Here is a 13,820-nt window from a genome sequence, read left to right as displayed (position 1 = left end):
ATATATATATATGTATGTATGTATATGTAGCTCGGTTGGTAAGGTGCAGGACTGTCATGAAACCCGGGTTCGATTCCCAGGGCGGAACGAACAATTAATGGTAATGGAAAATGGGGCAATTACCATAACAATAGAAATGTGGCAATTACCATAACAAAGACGGGCAATTACATCACCCAGTGAGGGTCCTTGGGCAAGACCCTTAACGTTAATGCCTACCTCACAACATGAGAGACAATGAACCACATGTCATGCCGGCTCAGACGTCGCCCGGCCACACAAGGTCTGCGTCAGGTGCTGAGGAACCAGAGCACCCTGATGGAAAGTGGGCTACTGGAACAAGACGGAAATGGACTAGATGTGAGAACAAGGTTCTGTTAGAATGCTACTACTCAAGTAATCCCACCCAGAGGGGTTACATGCAGAGAATGTGGAATGAATGGATGCTTCGAAACCCACAATCAAGGCTAACTGCCAAACAACTGGTAGCTCGGTGCTCTAACATCCACAAACGGCAACTCCTATCACAACTTGAGATTGAAGCGATACAATACAATGCCACAGGAGAGCCAGAACAACAGGTCAGAGAGGAGGTTATGCCACACTCCCACCCTGAGATTGGGTACACAGCCCCAACAACCACAATTACGCTGAGCGAGGCAGCAATTGACCTGAAAGACAAGATCATGTCTACAATGAACACTAGGCAACCCTGACACCAACTACAACGGTTAAGTGACGTACCTGAAAGTCTACTGGAAACTGTGAATGAAGCATTGAGGGCAATTCCTACCACAAACATTACAGAAACCAATGAACTGGTTTACACTTCAGCAGCAGTGATCCTTGCGATGCTTGGCTACAAGAGCAAAACAGCCGAGCAGACCCACCAAGGCTAGAAACTGAACAGTACTGGAAAAGTATATGGGAGAAAAAGACAGCACATAACAGCAATGCCCAGTGGCTGGTCTCTCTGAGAAAAGAACATAGCAACCTCCCTGAACAGAATCCAGTAACCATCACAGTGGCAGACATCCAAGAAAGAGTCTCAGGTATGAAGAACTGGACAGCACCGGGCCCTGACATGATACATGCCTACTGGCTAAAGAAGCTTACCGCACTCCACGAGCGCCTGGCAGCACAAATGAACCAGCTGCTAAGAGATGGGACTCACCCCGAATGGCTAACGGAAGGGCGAACGATCCTGATCCAGAAGGATCCCTCAAAGGGTGCAGTCCCATCCAACTACCGGCCAATAACCTGTCTGTCCACAACATGGAAGCTCATGTCAGGCATCATTGCAACCAAAATAAATAGGCACATGGATCAATTCATGAGTAACACACAGAAGGGCATTGGTAGAGACTCCAGAGGAGCCAAACACCAACTCCTGGTCGACAGAACAGTCGCTCAAGACTGCAAGTCACGACACACCAACCTGTGCACAGCCTGGATTGATTACAAGAAGGCCTATCACTCAATGCCACACACATGGATCACTGAATGCTTGGAGCTGTACAACATCAACAGGACTCTAAGAGCCTTCATAGGAAACTCAATGAAGCTGTGGAAAACCACCCTTGAAGCCAATGGGAAGCCACTTGCACAAGTGTCTATCAAATGTGGGATATACCAAGGTGATGCTCTGTCCCCACTGCTGTTCTGCATAGGTCTCAACCCCCTCAGTCAAATAATCAACAAGACTGGCTATGGATACCGACTCAGAAATGGGGCCAACATCAGTCACCTCCTCTACATGGATGACATCAAGCTATATGCTAAGAGCGAGCGTGACATTGACTCCCTGATCCACACCACCAAGATCTACAGTACTGACATTGGGATGTCATTCGGGCTCGAGAAATGCAGCCGGATGGTGACAAAGAGAGGCAAGGTAGTCCACACAGGAGGGGTCTCACTCCCAGAAGCAGTGGCGGTTCTACACTAACTTACTCCCTGGGCGAGTAACCCCACCAGCGCCCCCCCCCCCCCCCCCCCCCCCCCGCACACATACAAAATTTAACAAAATCCTGATGTGTTCCCTATCTTCTATTTAGCCATTTTACTCAAAAAATGCATGGATTTTCTAGACTCATATTACAGGGGGGTCAAACTCAGTCACACAGGGGCCTAAGTTAAAAACACACTTAAGGTTTTGCCTGAAGAAGATAAACATTTACTGAACACACTAAAGCTAAACTTTTAAACCTTTTAAACTGAACTTTTTGAACATAAATATGAATAAAAACAGGAACATTAATCCAGAATAACTCAAGTTAAACCTTAAATAACTTGTAATATTTTGTTCTCCATAGAAATATATTCTGTCAAAAGTATACAAATATGAACATGCTGCAGGACAAAAGAAAGAAAGCCTGGAAATATTAATAAGAAATTACATATCAAATAATTCCATTTTTTATGCTCTTTCATCCTTCTTTAGAGCATTTTTTTTAGAGCTGGACTCCTGCTTCATTTTTAGCAATAATTTCTTAATGTGTGACGTCCTGTGTGTGTCTTTGTGAAACATATCAGAGGGATTAGATCTAAAAAATAAAACTTATGTTTAGGTCTTATAAAACATTAAAGACTAAATCTTAGAACTCATCAGTGGGATTACTCCAAAAATATTTGGCATTTCCCTAAATTTGTGCAACACCAACAGTAGAAATCCTCCAAAAAACCTCAATCCATATAAAATGGTCTGCGCTCATCCCCCCTCCCCCTCCCCTTCCCTCTCACACGGGTCTCCGTCTCAATGACGGGAGGTGCAGCTGCGGCCCAGAGTTGATTGTCAGATATAAAAAGACTCCCAATCACCTGTTAGTGTGATTCAGCCAGCCACCGGCGAGTTGCGCTCTCCTCTCGAGTTTTTTTTACTTATGTTCCAAAGACTACCGCAAAGAGGTGTGGCCGCAAGCGTCTTGCAGCAGAGGGCGGTGGTCACGTGCGCATCGGGTCTGCTGTGTCGGAGCAAAGAATTGTGGGAAATAATCCCCATTGCCTGCTTTTGTCGAAATTGGGTTGAGCACGGATGTTTGTTCTGCCTAAATCCTTTTCATGTGCCTGTTTTACGTTGTTTCACTCTAAATTATTCTTTTTTTTTTGCACCATAAGTGTGAAGAGGAAACAGGAGGAAGACATTATTAAGAGTCTGATGTGTCAAAATAAAAGTATTAAGTGTCGGCTGCTGAAGTAATTTCAAATTAAAACTTCAAGCTTCCTCTTTGAATATTGTATGTAGCACATTACTCATCGGACACGGCCAATGCCGCCCGCTATGAAGTGCCGCCCTGGGCGACCGCCCACATCGCCCATATCAAAAACCGCCACTGCCCAGAAGGAACAATAGCAGACATCGAGGACAGTTACAAGTACCTTGGAATCCCACAGGCAAATGGCAACCTGGAGCAGGCAACAAGGAAAGCTGCAACAGCTAAATACCTCTAACGAGTAAGGCAAGTCCTGAGAAGCCAGCTCAATGGCAAAAATAAGACCCGGGCAATAAACAGCTACGCACTGCCCGTTATCAGATACCCTGCAGGAATAATAAGATGGCCAAAGGAAGAGATACAGACCACGGATGTTAAAACACGAAAGCTCCTCAACATGCATGGAGGGCTCCATCCCAAATCCAGCACCCTGAGACTGTATGCTAGCCGCAAGGAAGGAGGCCGAGGACTAGTGAGCGTAGAAGCCACTATCCAGGATGAAACATCCAAGATCCATGAATACATCAAGCTCAAGGCCCCAACTGACAGTGTGCTCAGTGAATGTCTCAGGCAATGGAGAACAGAGGATACAGTGCTGGAGGACAGATCCTCATGGGAGGACAAACCCCTGCATGGGATGTACCACCGGACCATAACTGAAGTGGCTGATATCAAGAAGTCCTACCAATGGCTAGAAAGGGCTGGCCTACAGGACAGCACCGAAGCGCTCATCCTGGCAGCCCAGGAACAAGCCCTGAGCACCAGAGCAATAGAGGCTCAGATCTACCACACCAGACAAGACCCAAGGTGTAGGCTGTGCAAAGAAGCGCCTGAAACAATCCAGCACATAACTGCAGGGTGTAAGATGCTGGCAGGGAAAGCATACATGGAGCGCCACAATCAAGTGGCTGGAATAATATACAGGAACATGTGTGCAGAATATGAACTGGAAACCCCAAGGTCAAAATGGGAAACACCTCCGAAGGTTGTAGAGAATGAGAGGGCAAAGATCCTGTGGGACTTCCAGATCCAGACTGATAGGATGGTAATGGCGAACCAACCAGACATTGTAGTGGTGGATAAAGAACAGAGGAAAGCCGTTGTGGTGGATGTGGCAGTGCCAAGCGATGGGAACATCAGGAAGAAGGAACATGAGAAACTGGAGAAATACCAGGGACTCAGAGAAGAACTGGAGAAAGCCTGGAAAGTGAAGGTGACAGTAGTGCCTGTGGTAATTGGAGCAGTCGGGGCAGTAACCCCCAAGCTGGAGGAGTGGCTACAACAGATACCTGGAAAGACCTCAGACCTCTCAGTCCAGAAAAGCGCAGTGCTAGGAACAGCTAAGATACTGCGTAGGACCCTCAAGCTCCCAGGCCTCTGGTAGAGGTCCCGAGCTTGTGTGTGTTTATATATATATATATATATATATATATACACACACAAGCTATATATATATATATATATATATATATATATATATATATATATATATATATATATATATATATATATATATATATAAGGTTGGTAAGGTGCAGGACTGTCATGCAGGAAACCCGGGTTCGATTCCCAGGGCGGAATGAACAATTAATGGTAATGGAAATAGGGCAATTACCATGGAAATGGGGCAATTACCATAACAAAGACGGGCAATTACATCACCCAGTGAGGGTCCTTGGGCAAGACCCTTAACGTTAATGCCTACCTCACAACATGAGAGACAATGAACCACATGTCATGCCGGCTCAGACGTCGCCCGGCCAAACAAGGTCTGCGTCAGGTGCTGAGGAACCAGAGCACCCTGATGGAAAGTGGGCTACTGGAACAAGACGGAAATGGACTAGATGTGAGAACAAGGTTCTGTTAGAATGCTACTACTCAAGTAATCCCACCCAGAGGGGTTACATGCAGAGAATGTGGAATGAATGGATGCTTCGAAACCCACAATCAAGGCTAACTGCCAAACAACTGGTAGCTCAGTGCTCTAACATCCACAAACGGCAACTCCTATCACAACTTGAAATTGAAGCGATACAATACAATGCCACGGGAGAGCCAGAACAACAGGTCAGAGAGGAGATTATTCCACACTCCCACCCTGAGATTGGGTACACAGCCCCAACAACCACAATTACGCTGAGCGAGGCAGCAACTGACCTGAAAGACAAGATCATGTCTACAATGAACACTAGGCAACCCCGACACCAACTACAACGGTTAAGTGACGTACCTGAAAGTCTACTGGAAACTGTGAATGAAGCATTGAGGGCAATTCCTACCACAACCATCTCAGAAACCAATGAACTGGTTTACACTTCAGCAGCAGTGATCCTTGAAATGCTTGGCTACAAGAGCAACCATGGAAGAAAACTGTACCCACCATGGAAGCAACGGTTAGAGGCCAAAATCAAGGCAACTCGGAAGGATGTGAGTAAGCTGACAGAGGCTCAAAGAGGTGCAATGAGAAAGCAAGTACCTAAGAGATACAGCCAGATGCCCATACCTGAAGCACTGGAAACTGCCAAACAAAGGCTCCTAGCCTTGAGCAGCCGCCTAAAGAGGTACACAAGAGACAATGAAGCCAGACGAATAAACAGGCTCTTCGCAACTCAACCTGCAAAAGTGTACGCTCAGTGGCAGGGTCAAAACAGCCGAGCAGACCCACCAAGGCTAGAAACTGAACAGTACTGGAAAAGTAAATGGGAGAAACAGACAGCACATAACAGCAATTCCCAGTGGCTGGTCTCTCTAAGAAAAGAACATAGCAACCTCCCTGAACAGAATCCAGTAACCATCACAGTGGCAGACATCCAAGAAAGAGTCTCAGGTATGAAGAACTGGACAGCACCGGGCCCTGACATGATACATGCCTACTGGCTAAAGAAGCTTACCGCACTCCACGAGCGCCTGGCAGCACAAATGAACCAGCTGCTAAGAGATGGGACTCACCCCGAATGGCTAACGGAAGGGCGAACGATCCTGATCCAGAAGGATCCCTCAAAGGGTGCAGTCCCATCCAACTACCGGCCAATAACCTGTCTGTCCACAACATGGAAGCTCATGTCAGGCATCATTGCAACCAAGATAAATAGGCACATGGATCAATTCATGAGTAACACACAGAAGGGCATTGGTAGAGACTCCAGAGGAGCCAAACACCAACTCCTGGTCGACAGAACAGTCGCTCAAGACTGCAAGTCACGACACACCAACCTGTGCACAGCCTGGATTGATTACAAGAAGGCCTATGACTCGATGCCACACACATGGATCACTGAATGCTTGGAGCTGTACAACATCAACAGGACTCTAAGAGCCTTCATAGGAAACTCAATGAAGCTGTGGAAAACCACCCTTGAAGCCAATGGGAAGCCACTTGCACAAGTGTCCATCAAATGTGGGATATACCAAGGTGATGCTCTGTCCCCACTGCTGTTCTGCATAGGTCTCAACCCCCTCAGTCAAATAATCAACAAGACTGGCTATGGATACCGACTCAGAAATGGGGCCAACATCAGTCACCTCCTCTACATGGATGACATCAAGCTATATGCTAAGAGTGAGCGTGACATTGACTCCCTGATCCACACCACCAGGATCTACAGTACTGACATTGGGATGTCATTCGGGCTCGAGAAATGCAGCCGGATGGTGACAAAGAGAGGCAAGGTAGTCCACACAGGGGGGGTCTCACTCCCAGAAGGAACAATAGCAGACATCGAGGACAGTTACAAGTACCTTGGAATTCCACAGGCAAATGGCAACCTGGAGCAGGCAACAAGGAAAGCTGCAACAGCTAAATACCTCCAACGAGTAAGGCAAGTCCTGAGAAGCCAGCTCAATGGCAAAAATAAGACCCGGGCAATAAACAGCTACGCACTGCCCGTTATCAGATACCCTGCAGGAATAATAAGATGGCCAAAGGAAGAGATACAGACCACGGATGTTAAAACACGAAAGCTCCTCAACATGCATGGAGGGCTCCATCCCAAATCCAGCACCCTGAGACTGTATGCTAGCCGCAAGGAAGGAGGCCGAGGACTAGTGAGCGTAGAAGCCACTATCCAGGATGAAACATCCAAGATCCATGAATACATCAAGCTCAAGGCCCCAACTGACAGTGTGCTCAGTGAATGTCTCAGGCAATGGAGAACAGAGGATACAGTGCTGGAGGACAGATCCTCATGGGAGGACAAACCCCTGCATGGGATGTACCACCGGACCATAACTGAAGTGGCTGATATCAAGAAGTCCTACCAATGGCTAGAAAGGGCTGGCCTACAGGACAGCACCGAAGCGCTCATCCTGGCAGCCCAGGAACAAGCCCTGAGCACCAGAGCAATAGAGGCTCAGATCTACCACACCAGACAAGACCCAAGGTGTAGGCTGTGCAAAGAAGCGCCTGAAACAATCCAGCACATAACTGCAGGGTGTAAGATGCTGGCAGGGAAAGCATACATGGAGCGCCACAATCAAGTGGCTGGAATAATATACAGGAACATGTGTGCAGAATATGAACTGGAAACCCCAAGGTCAAAATGGGAAACACCTCCGAAGGTTGTAGAGAATGAGAGGGCAAAGATCCTGTGGGACTTCCAGATCCAGACTGATAGGATGGTAATGGCGAACCAACCAGACATTGTAGTGGTGGATAAAGAACAGAGGAAAGCCGTTGTGGTGGATGTGGCAGTGCCAAGTGATGGGAACATCAGGAAGAAGGAACATGAGAAACTGGAGAAATACCAGGGACTCAGAGAAGAACTGGAGAAAGCCTGGAAAGTGAAGGTGACAGTGGTGCCTGTGGTAATTGGAGCAGTCGGGGCAGTAACCCCCAAGCTGGAGGAGTGGCTACAACAGATACCTGGAAAGACCTCAGACCTCTCAGTCCAGAAAAGCGCAGTGCTAGGAACAGCTAAGATACTGCGCAGGACCCTCAAGCTCCCAGGCCTCTGGTAGAGGACCCGAGCTTGGACGAGAAACCACCCGCGGAGGGTGAGAGGGGCGTTGTTTGTTTTTATATATATATATATATATATATATATGGACCAGCCTTACCTGTACCCAGCAGAGAGGGACTGCCGGGAGGATCCGGGAGACGCCCCGACCCATCCCCGCTCCCAGGAGGATTCGGGAGAAGCCCCAACCCATCCCTGCTCCCAGGAGGGTGCCGTACGCACCCTAACCCATCCCTGCTGCCGGGGGGGTACTGGATGTACCCCAACTTGCCCCTGCTCCAGTCGCCTGGCCCGAGCCCCCTGCTCCAGTCGCCTGGCCCGAGCCCCCTACTCCCGACGCCTGGCCCGAGCCCCCTGCTCCTGACGCGGACCCCAAGCCCCCTGCTCCAGCCGCGGACCCCGAGCCCCCTGCCGCGGACCCCGAGCCTCCTGCTCCAGATGCCTGGCCCGAGCCCCCTGCTCCAGACGCCTGGCTCGAGCCCCCTGCTCCATACGCCTGGCCCGAGCCCCCTGCTCCAGACGCCTGGCCCGAGCCCCCTGCTCCAGACGCCTGGCCCGAGCCCCCTGCTCCAGACGCCTGGCCCGAGCCCCCTGCTCCAGACGCCTGGCCCGAGCCCCCTGCTCCAGACGCCTGGCCTGAGCCCCAGCCGGCCTTCGCAGACTCTGAGCCCCAGCCGGCCTTCGCAGACTCTGAGCCCCAGCCCCCTGCCGCGGACCCTGAGCCCGAGCCGCCTGCCGCGGAGCCCGAGCCGCCTGCCGCGGACCCTGAGCCCGAGCCGCCTGCCGCGGACCCTGGGCCATAGCTGCCAGCCGTTTGCTGGTTGGACAATCAAGGCCGGACGGTGCGGCCTCCCGGCTGCCCTCCGGAACTGCATCGCCGGACAGAGCGGCCTCCCGGCCGCCCTCCGGAACTGCCTCGCCGGACAGAGCGGTCTCTGGGCCGTCCTCCGGACCCGCCTCGCCGGATTGCTGTTGGCCCTTTGATTGGCCTTTTGGGCCCCCTCCTCCTGGACTCTAGGAGGAACCTTGGTGCGGTTCCTTGAGGGGGGGGTTGTGTTACGGTTTCTGTTTCTTTGCCCTTGTGGTTTGTTTCCTTTTTGTTCTGTGATGTTTTCAGTTCACTTCCTGTTTTAGTTTGTAGGGTTTCCTGTTTTGTTTTGTTGTGAGTTTTACTTTGGTTCCCCATCCTGCCTGATTGTGTTCACCTGTGTCTCGTTTGTCTATGTATTTAAGTCTTGTCATTCCCTTCCTCCTGTGCTGGTCCATAGTTTATATTTCGGCTCTTCCCCTGTTTCGAGTGTTTTATACTGTTTCGAGTTTTCTAGCCTGCTTGTGCAGTGGTTTTTGGTTTGTAGCCTTTTGTTATATTAAAGCCCCTATCCACCTTGACCTCATGCTTCATCCTCTCTGCGCCTGGGTACTCCCCCAACCACCCGCCGTAACATGTTTTGAGTGGGACTTTAAATAAAAAAAAATAGATGTTATAAAAATGTTCTTACGTGAATTCCTGTAAAATAATGCCTTTCCGTCAATACTTCTAAACATTGCTACCTTATTTCTATATTTTATTTTATTTTTTTTAATGGATTTCTCCTTGTACCAACCATGTTTTATATCTTAAACTCTACCTTAAGCTATTAAAAAAAGACTGATACAGTGAAACAAAACAATTATTTTTCAGTTTGGTGTTTTAATGTTCGGGACTGTTGAGATAAAGCTTAGTGACTACATTAGGAAACTTGACTGCAGCAAACCCAAAGGTCAGGTAAAGTTGGTAATCTGAAGAAGCTAAGTATAGCTGTACCACTGATGGTTCTCTGTGGGCTCTTTGGAGTGAGCACCTTTCATATTACACAATGCTATTAGAACCTCAAAAAGCATAAAATCCATTGATCGGCGCACGTTTTAATGCATCTCATCTGTCTTAAGACAATCCCTTTGCTGAACTACATCACAGAGTGTGCTGAACAATCAGGTAAAACACCCCCTGCATCTTCTCTGATTTGTTCACGGTAATCATGGGCTGCATAACTCCTGATGTCAGGCATTTAACTAAAAGCAAATCCATGTTTAGAAGCCATTTTCTGAACCCCACACCATAAATGTAACAGTTTGCCCTCCCAGTCGACATGCTTTCAGGCAGTCATGCATGACCTGCAGCTATAACTCCTGGAAAGGTGACCTCTGTGAATTGCATGTGACTGACAAGGCATTGTCTGTTAGAGGCGATGATGGTATGCACAGCTGAATACCAGAGGTATGTACGTGACAAATGTGATATGCATGGTGTCGGGAAAAGACAAAATGGCATCAGACCTTTGATGGGCCCCGTGCCCTTCTTTAAATGACATTCAAATCTTTCTGCTTTTAATCACAAAACGTGTCACTTTCCCAGCAGCAGCAATACTCACAACTTGTTAAAGGTTGACAGATACAAATCTTTTGTTAAATTACTGTGGTTCAAATTGACATTTATTATAGCTACAAGTCCTTAAAAGATTATAAAATATTGTTTCATTCAGTTTTAGTTTCCAAAGAGTTTTTAAAAGTCTGGCAAGTGTCCATATTGCACATTTATGTACTTTTTTTCTGAAATGACTTGCTTCGCAAAGTTATCAAATCCAATACATTTCTATTTATAAAAAAAAATACTGAGAACACAACAAAGTGTGTTTTTTTTTTTGTTTTTTTTAAGACACAGTGAAGGCCTATATTAGATTAATTGTACTTGTGAAAATGACAACTAAAGATCCACTGTAGCTATTTTTACTTTAATTTTTCGATTTAAGAAAAAAAATGTGAAAAAATGTACTTGAACCCCACAATATGGGTAGTTGTTTACTGGCCTTTGGGCGCATTGTTGCAATTAGAGATATTAACTTTGGTGTAGAAAAAATGGGAAAGAACCAAGAATGGATACGGCAAAGACGAAAAGCCAAGTAAGCACTCAAGATGCTGATTAGACAGCATGATTATTGCACAGGTGTGCCTTAGACTGGCCACCAGAAAAGGCCACTCTGAAATCTTCAGTTTCGTTTTATTGAGGGGGTAGGGGGACTCAGACAACCAGTCAGTATCTGGTGTGACCACCATTCGAATCATGAAGTGAGACACATCTCCTTCGCATAGAGTTGATCAGGTTGTCTATTGTGGCCTGTGGAATGTCGGTCCACTCTTCTTCAATGGCTGTGCGAAGTTGCTGGATATTGGCAGGAACTGGAACACGCTGTCGTATACGCCGATCCAGAGCATCCCAAACATGCTCAATGGGTGACATGTCCCGTGAGTATGCTGGCCATGCAAGAACTGGGATGTTTTCAGCTTCCAAGAATTGTGTACAGATCCTTGCAACATGGGGCCGTGCATTATCATGCTGCAACATGAGGTGATGTTGTTGGATGTAGGGCACAACAATGGGCCCCAGGATCTCGTCACGGTATCTCTGTGCATTCAAAATGCCATCAATGAAATGATGTGAAGAGAACAGCTCTTCAACATGCCAGACGCCATCGCATGTGAGCATGTGCCCACTCAAGTCGGTTACGACGACGAACTGGAGTGAGGTCGAGACCTCGATGAGGACGACGTGCATGCAGATGAGCTTCCCTGAGACGGTTTCTGACAGTTTGTGCAGAAATTCTGTGGTTATGCAAACCGATTGTTTCAGCAGCTGGCTGGTCTCAGACGATCTTGGAGGTGGACATGCTGGATGTGGAGGTCTTGGGCTGGTGTGGTTACACGTGGTCAGCGGTTGTGAGGCCGGTTGGATGTGCTGCCGAATTCTCGGAAACGCCTTTGGAGACGGCTTATGGTGGAGAAATGGACATTCAATTCCCTAGCAACAGCTCTGGTGGACATTCCTGCTATCAGCATGCCAATTGCACGCTCCCTCAAAACTTGTGACATCTGTGGCATTGTGCTGTATGATATAACTGAGGATTTCAGAGTGGCCTTTTCTTGTGGCCAGTCTAAGGCACACCTGTGCAATAACCATGCTGTCTAATCAGCATCTTGATATGGCACACCTGCGAGGTGGGATGGATTGTCTTGGCAAAGGAGATGTGCTCACTATCACAGATTTAGACAGATTTGTGAACAATATTTCAGAGAACTGGTTATTTTGTGTATGTTGAAAATGTTTCACATCTTTGAGTTCATACCATAAAAAATGGGAGCAATAACAAAAGTGTTGCGTTTATATTTTTGTTCAGTGTTTTAATATGTACAATGGTTGGTGTTTTGTAGAGATGGGAGTTGAAGCCCCTTAAAGCTTTCACAGGATTTATGCAATTGTGCCGAAAAAAGGAAACAACCATTCGGGGCTTTGAGACCACATAGAACAGCGGCATCTTGTGGTGGACTGGACGTATATCATCTGCTTCAACTAAGCTCCTTGTCTTTGTAACACTTCAATGTGGAAATGATTAAAAAACAGTGTTGTTGTTAATAAAAACGTAAAACGACACAATCTGTGATGATTCGGTTAGAAGTGCCTTCTTGACACTGCAAAACATACATCACATGAAGCAAAATAAACGCAAGGCAAAATTATAAAATCCTAATTTCAAGCTCATGACCTTTGGATGCAAATGCCACTAACTTTGTCATTGAGCTATCTGTGACCATGTGACCATGTTCCCTATCAAGTATCAAGGCGTTAACAATTTAATCCGTTAAACGTGATCGTAGGTTGGTCTTAATGTTCTTTAGAGAAAGACTGCTCACATGCATACGTGGAGCCAAACATTGTCAGAACAGCAATACTCGCAGGCTGCAGCGTGTGGTATGTGATGGTAGCATGTTCTAATTAGTGCGCCTTTCACCTCACTGCCTGCACCCACCACCCCTTCTCCTTTTCCTCAAAGTTGGGAGTGCGCATATGGTGGGACGGCAGTTCACAGGTTTCAGGCTGTTACAAACTGGCATCGCATCTTGCCCGAGAAGGACTGGTCTAATGAAACTTTTTAAAATATATATAATTAAAGATTTGTCTGCGAGCCAGATGTGGCCATCAAAGGTAGGGGCAGGTGCTCAGAACAAAGGTTTTTGCAGGAAAACTCAGAAAAGTCTGAATGGATCAACTTACTGCTTTGGGGTGTTAAAGTTGACATTGCATAAAATGGGCCCCTTAAGAACCAATCGTTTTAGAGCAAATACTATCCTCAGATTTATGTCAAGATTTAATTTATTTTTTGGGTTACCTGACATGGCCCATTTGTCTTGTTGGTAGAAATGTCAGCCTTTTGTTGTAAAGTTCGGTGACATCTACTTTGATGTCCATGCCGTCCGCCGTCCTTAAAAGACCACAGATTTGCAGTCAGACAAGAAAGTGTGTGACTTCAATGACTCAAGTGTCTGAGCAATTTCTTATCCTTATCTTCCCATCAGTAAGAACAATCAGTCTTTTGGATTTGGATAGTGCTATTTAAGTAAAAACCCATTCTTGTGATTCTGTCATCTTATCTACATCTCATAGTCATGGTATAGTAATCCACACCAACCTTTTTATTTTGTTCAGTCTCCATCTCCTCACAGTGATAATTGTTAGGTAATTCAAAGTTCATTCAGATAAATTTCTACACATTAGTGTTTCAAAGAGTCAAGGTAGGTCCATCAGTCGGACTTTAGTGTAGTTCTTGTAACTATGTTTTAA

Source organism: Oryzias latipes, chromosome 4 (genome assembly GCF_053564925.1).
Source record: "Oryzias latipes strain Hd-rR chromosome 4, Olatipes_Hd-rR_3.1".
Classification (NCBI taxonomy): domain Eukaryota; kingdom Metazoa; phylum Chordata; class Actinopteri; order Beloniformes; family Adrianichthyidae; genus Oryzias; species Oryzias latipes.
The sequence above is the reverse complement of the archived record's forward strand: the minus strand, read 5'-3'. Positions refer to the sequence as shown.